Source organism: Ambystoma mexicanum, chromosome 4p (genome assembly GCF_040938575.1).
Source record: "Ambystoma mexicanum isolate Mex_15411 chromosome 4p, UKY_AmexF1_1, whole genome shotgun sequence".
Classification (NCBI taxonomy): Eukaryota; Metazoa; Chordata; class Amphibia; order Caudata; family Ambystomatidae; genus Ambystoma; species Ambystoma mexicanum.
Window position 1 is genome coordinate 461,187,966 of NC_090927.1, and position 7,388 is coordinate 461,195,353.

A 7,388-nucleotide genomic window follows, 5' to 3' on the forward strand; every position below is an offset into this window, starting at 1 on the left:
ACAATATAACTACATTTCACACAACAACTTGGTAAAACAAACGTGTTTTCCTTTCAACCTTTTTCTTTAATGCTTGAAAATTCTTTAAGAGTCTGTGAAGTGAGTTGATAGACTCTTGAAGAATTTTCAAGCATTAAACAAGCATTAAACAAGCATTAAACAAGCTCCTCAAGGGTCTATGATGTGGGTACCCAGAGCCACGATCCCAACAAGGAAAGAGCAATGAAACCAAGTAGGCAGGGGCAGCTGCAACCGTGACCTCCACCAGCACACCAGACAAGGCGCCTCATACATAAGTACTCAGACGAGGAAGAGGGACATGGAGGTAATTCTGGACCAAGGAGCTTATTTTGAGGATTGAATTAGAGGGGACGTGCAGGGTGGGGTTGGTGCACTAATCATAACTCACATCCATGATACGGAGAGGAATGATATGTGTTATTTGTGGCTAGAATCAGTATTTTAAGAGGAATTCTTAATTAATTAATCTTTTATAACATGCCGAATACCAGAGAACAGTTTCTAAGCACAGGACTGGAATTCAAACCTGTGTTGCTCTGCGTTGTTGCCCCTGAACTATCCTCCTGGCCCCTTTCACTGTAATTGTTATGACCTGTCTAAACTGACATTAGGGTGCAGTCAGTCTAGCCATTTCTTACTGTGGCTCGTCATTTGTTTTACTGGGCATCTCTGATAAAGCAATCATCATAAGTGTAATGACACTGGCTAGACTGACATTTGGGGGCACCATTCTAGCCTTTTATTAATGTGGCATTGTATATTTTTCTGTGCATCTATGATAAAATAAGCATAATAAGAGTTATTACATGCTTAGACTGGCATTTTGATGCGACCAGTCTAGGTAGTTCTTACTGTGGCATGGAATATTTTACTGTTCATTATCAGAAGCTAAAGCAAACTTGATAAATGTTTTTACGTGTCTAGACTGGCCTACATTGTGCAGCCAGTTTAGGCATTTTTTCTTATTGTGGCATGCTATTTTTAATAGCAAAACATTATAATGTATTAATGCTTCTGTGCACTCTTGGTGACTTGCATGTAGACGAATTTTGGATTGCGGTTAACCTGCAAAATCAATTGTCAAAGCTCTGGCTTTTTATCCAATTGTTCTCAGAAAGAAAGCGTGCTGTATAATACACTCACCCGAAAAACTGTCAGGGACAGGTTACTTATTCAAATTTTCTTCATTCCACTATTATATTTCGAACACTTTTAACACACAAGAAACAGATCTTTGGTGCACTATGTTAAAGTACTGCAAATTAGGCAAGCGAGAATCTTGAAAACTGCTATGAAAGCTATCCCTAAAAAGAAGCACACCCTGTCCTTGCCAGGGGTGCTGTCCCTAGGGTGACGGTGATGCGCCACCTACCTAAAAGGAAAGAGGGAGAATACTATACCTATCTCTGCTTTGCAATCAATCTAGCATCTCAAACAGACATAAAAACACACGTAAGTAGTCACCCATGTAGGGGGCAAAGCATCATTGACTCAACTTATTCATGTATGTAACATTACTCAGAGGAATTTAGTTGCCCCCACATGTTGTGCTACGCTATTCTCTGCCAGGATGGAGTTCCAGATGGTCAAGGCATGGCAGAAGGACTGCTTGCTCTCTCCTCTTTATGGGCTAGCTTAGAGCCCATCCTGTTGATAGTTTTGCTATGTGAGGCACAAGAGCCCTCAGAGGTGTGAAGATTAGCCACCAAGTATGTTGGTGTTCCGTTTGAGATGGCTTTGTAGGTGACACATGCCATTTTGAATCCAATCCTGGTGGGGAGGTCATGCCAGCGAAGCCTGCGCAGTGTAGGAGAGATACAGCCGAATGTGTGGGCATGGGATAATGCTTACTGCGCTACTTCACATGTTTGCTGTTTCTTTGTGATTGCCATCATGTAGCATGTAGCAATTTTACTTCGACTATTGCATAGGTGATTGTGACAAATAAGTATGATCTAGTGTTCATTTACTTTCTGCCATTTAATATTTAACAAGAAATCAGTGCATAGTAAATTGAACAATCAAAGCAATATAAACAGCAAAATAACCCTCTAGAAGGCAAATAGACAGCACATACTATTTGCCTGATTATTCACATAATAATTAAAAAAATATTATGAGTAAGCAATAAGTATTCCCAGCATTGAATAGTGAGAGGGAGTTCTGATTATTTTAAAGAAACAAAAGCAGGTATTATGTTCTACTTTTAACCTACCAAACATCAAAACATGCATCGATATAAGAACACTATATGAGTAGAACTACATTTTCCAGAAAAACTTAAAAATCAGAAGCTAATGCTTTTTATCCTTGTTCTTTAATGTTTTAATGTTTGAGACTTCCTCAAATGTCTAAGATCTCGTGTTACCTAAGCATGCTCCTCCTACATAGCAACTAAACAAACAGGCGGAGGGTTGGGGGGGGGGGCAGCTGCATCCAGGGCCACCACCGGCATCAATCCACCTGATTCTAAGCTGAGAATCAAATGACATATATCACTCTGGAGGCTTCGGATTGTGCTTCCTGGGACAGCACCTGCAGGTGAGTATTACTACTGTGTAAAGCTTACTCACTACCAGTGATGACACTCTGTCAGACTGCTTACCATGGAAGCTCTAGAATGCCAAGTCCTTAGACCCTTTTGCAGCTTTCAGAATGTTGTCCAGTTTGGCCTCAGTCCTGAAAGCTTTGGCAGTCATGGCATCCATAGCAGACACTTCCCACTGGTCCTCTGATGCCTCACACCCAGTGAGCTATCCTTGGGGTGCAAATGGCTTGGAACGGCTTCCACAAAGTAATCAATAGCTAATCAATCTTCCCGATCTGGGAAGGGGAAGTGACCAGCTCATGCAACCAGTCCCACAAAGACACTGGTGCCTCAGAGGAAGGGGATAAAATGACATTCTGCTGTCATCCTTGATTCCCCAGGAACTTGCTAAAGAGATGCCTTGTTGTCAAGCGCTTTGAAGCACTTCACTTGTGTATAAGCACTTTACAAATAAACAATTACAATTTACAATTTACAAAAGCCTCTCTGCAAAACACCCAGTACCTTGAAATCTAACATTTCTTTTTAGAATACAAGGTAAAAAAGCATTGACAGTTTGTCTGACACAACATTCAGCAGGAGTGCATATTGTCTGGCCTACTCTCAAAAAGGTGACAAAAGGTGTTCTTGTTCCATGGGGAAGAATAGCAAAAGGCTGGGGTGCAGAGGAAAGGGGCGCCCTTGAGCAGTTTACTCAATAGCTGGTGGCTTGACACCCAGCATTTCAAGTGCTGTTGAGATCGCTGAGCAAATCTGATAGCATGGATGGACTTACATTCCCTTTAACAGAGGTCAGCAAACTGAGTTCAAATGCTAGAGGTGCTAATATGGGATGAGAATCCCTCCACAAACACCAGCTGTCCATACTGAACAAGCTGACATTAGCATTGGCAGGTGCCCAGAGGTTACTGAGGAGCACAGTAACTGATCCCAAGAGGCCTGGCAGATGCCAGCACAACCTGAAATCCTCCAGGCCAGGAGGTCCAGCACAACTGACAAGACCTCTTTGTGGGGAACCCTTGACAGACTTAGCAGAAGATCCAGAAACAGAGGCAGCAGAATGGGAGAATAGATGTAAAGTTCCAGAAGGGATGGAAACTAAGCTGCCAGGATTCAGACCCCAAAGTGACCTGAGTGAAGCTTTCCATCCTTAGCCACAGGATTGTTTTTGCTATTGGAGTAAATGGTGGAAAGGTGTAATCTTTCGATAGACCCAACACCTTAGAAGGAATACCTCCACCCCGCAGTCTGAGGGTACATCCTTAAGCTGTAAAATCGCTAAAGCTGGCAATTCAGATAGGATGCGAATAAATCCATCCCAAGGATAGCGCAATGCTCCGCCAGGGAGGACGCAGTAACTGCCAGGCATGGTGTAGAGTGGTTCTTGGGAGGGTTTGAATATATCCTCAGTGCACAGGGGTGTAAGCAAAGACTGCCCGGTTTGGAACAACTCCCATCGGTTCATTTAGAGTTGACACTAATTTAGAATTCAGTGCTTCGACGTTTTTGCTTCCTGCATTTAATTAAGTCAAGAAGATCGGAAGAGCTGGAGGACATTCGAATGGATTGCAACCGTCTACACTTAGATTCGTGCAAGGCCAGATCTGGAGGGAACTAGAAGGCCCCTTTTCCTGTTTAATTTCTCCATAAAGCTTCCGGGCTATCAGAAACTAAGAAAGGCTTCCTGTCGGAAAAGAAAAAGGTCACCACAGAAGTGTGTGCCATACATGGCTCAATTCGTTTTATATACAGATCTGGCTCAAAGTGTATTATCCTTTTTAGGCTATAAACGAATATACATTGGTAAATAAAACAAGATTAAAAAAATCTAATAAAATGTTCAGCACATCAGAGTGAAAATCAGTTACAAAATAAGGGTTTGAGACAATACTAGATCTAAATTCTGATCTTTCATAGTCAAAGGCTTATTTGATGAGAGGTTCCGGTTGACTTGCAGTAATTAACACAAACTGAGTTTTCTATTATGTTCTTTTAATTTCTGGATATAGATGAGTAGCTTGACAAAGGAATGTGTCTGCTTTCATTAACTTCTTGCATTATGTACCTTAATTTAACTGGAGCAATTCCCTGGCCCATTTTGTGGATGTTTTTTTTTTCTTTTTAAGTGGTCTTGGATTTCAATGTGGAAATATCTTGCAGGTCAACGAAGGCGAGTCCCTCGGTGCAGAAGACAAGCTCGTTGTTGAGAAATGCAATGGCTGACGTTGGTCTGGCAGACCTTGGCAATCCCTCCATCCTGGGAGGGGGGCATATTCTGTTTTCGCAGACAGGCACACAGCATTTTCTAGATTAGATCTGCTTTCAATATCAATGACATCTTTGCAGGTAGAATCAGGCATTGCCGAGCCTTGCTGGATGGCCAACCATGCACCAGTAGATATGGATTTCGTGCCAAAAAGGTTCATAAAGCACGAAAGTGGTGGATCATTGAAATTGACGACTCAAGGACGTGTGATTTCAAGAATACATGGAGCACTGGGTTTGGAACTACATGCAAAGTGAATAGCTAGCATTTTGGTGCCTCAAAGGTGGACTCTCTGTGACAGGTTTGTTGGGGAAACTGTAAGAAAAATGGTGATTGTGGAGACAGTGTGACCGTTACATGTCAGGTGGAAAAGCGGTAGGACAGGAGACAGGACTCAGTGTTCAATAAGCTTTCTGGAATTCTTTTGAGGGAATTGGTGAGCTAAGTGGGTATGGTACCTGTACGGGATGTGTGTGCCCGGTGCTTAGACCACCTGTAAGAAACATGTCTCCACCTGAAGTGGATATTGGCGAAAGCTCCATGGTCCTCTTTTTTGAAGAGCAACACAAAATGCAAACAAAACACAGCTCTAATGCAATGAAAAGATGAACAACATGTCAGTTTCAGTACATGTTCTGTTTCTTAGAGTTGATATCCAGGCCCTGCTTCTTATTTCACAGTCTTGAAGACAGGTCCTGACAACTTTAAGTTAAATTGGCCACTTGTCCTTAAAATTAAAAAGCATTGGGTGCGTCTTTGATCCCAGTCAAGAAAAATCCTAAATCTGTTGTGTCCTGGGCCCAGGGCACAGGGTCCATGACACTGTTGCTGGGGGCAACCAGCGGGATCCATTTCGGTGGATGTGGCAGGCTGGCTCGCGGGTACATGAGCCAGCTTGTGGGGTGGTAGGGGCACCATGCTCAGTTGCAGGGATCACCCTGAAGGGCTGTGATCATACGGGCTCAGACCATGGCCTAGGGGCACACCACTTATAGTAGCAGAAGGCAATTGCAGTTTGTCAAAATACACAACGAGGAGCACCCCTAAACGAAACTTAGAAAACCATAAATTGGCATAGGTGCTGTCTGGAAAACCTGACACAGGACACAGGTCTGAAGAGCTGCTGGATGCTACTGCAGGCTGGATGCAATTGTGGCTGGGGGAGGCCTGGTGATGGACCTTCTTTCTTCTCAAAGTTGCCGGCCTGGTGATTATTATGTGTTATCAATGGCCAGTAGGGCAAGTGATGTGGCGATCTTCTTTGCTGGGGGTACGTAAAGAGCCTTGCTCTTTTCCTAGCCATCCCTTCTGGAAGCCCCTTGATGTTTTGAAGAGAATTGGCTCAGACTGGTGCTGTACAGAATTGGCATTTTTACAGAGCACGGTGGGCTGGAGCTCTGTAACAATGTAGGCTTTAGGCACTGGGGACCCATTTCCTATACAAAAATAGTGCATCTATTTTTTGTTCTATGGTCTTGGCAACACTGTGAACGCAGATTGCACAGGAAGTGGAGGGCGAGCCTGCTTCCTCCTCTAGGCAGCAACTGCACCATGCAGGCCTCACTATTATTGTTTGTCAATAGATGAAGGCGGGGCCTCACAGTGGCAGGTGTAGAATGAACAACGTATGTGGACACCCCCTCCCCCAAATGCAGGAGGGGAGGGGACCCAGGCACTCTCTTTGTGTGGCCCTGGATTCTTTCTACATATGTTCCCTCTAGGAGAGGTGATATTCTTGTGGTTTGCTACGCAGGTGCCCAGGAGACTAGAGGGAGGTCCCTCAGAAGCAAACGAGCACCACCCCAGGGTATGGGGGCAGGGTTGGGAGGGCAGGCTGCCATGTAGAGCCACACACAGCTCCAGCCAAGGAGCAAGATAGGCTGCTGTGCTCTCTCTCTCTCCCGCCAACAGCAAGTTAGGTTGTCTTTCTCCCTCCTGGATGGCAAGGGAGAGGGGATGCCTGATCACTTACTGTTTCATTCAGCAGCTGCGCCCCACTCCTGCTGGGGGCTCAGCAGACACTCAGGGGTTATTTTCTTCTTTTTTGGGCTTCACCTGATGTGTCGAGGGGATACATACAAATAGTGGGGAGTGTTCTGTATACTACGGTGGAATAGGACAAAAATCTTGAACAGTAAAACGACGGTTCCACCGTGATAAGGGAAAAATTCAGGAAATCACAAAAAATGGTTCTTGGTGTTACAGTGTTATAGTTATTTCACTAAAATTGTGATGTAAGCCAAATCAAAATTCTGTAAGCCATCAAGTGATTATATCGAGAAAAAAATAGATGTATTCAATTGTAATTAGTTAAAGAAGAAAACATATATCAACAACATATGTGTGGGGTGAATAAATAGAATGAATCTAAATTTTTTCGATATAATCACTTGATGGTTTACAGATCTTTGATTTGGCTTACATCAGAATTTTAGTGAAATAACTATAACCTTGTAACACCAAGAACCATTTTTCGAGATTTTCTGAATTTTTCCCTTTTCCCTAACGGTGGAACCGTCGTTTTAGTGTGCCGAGGGGAGGCAGTCGTATTCG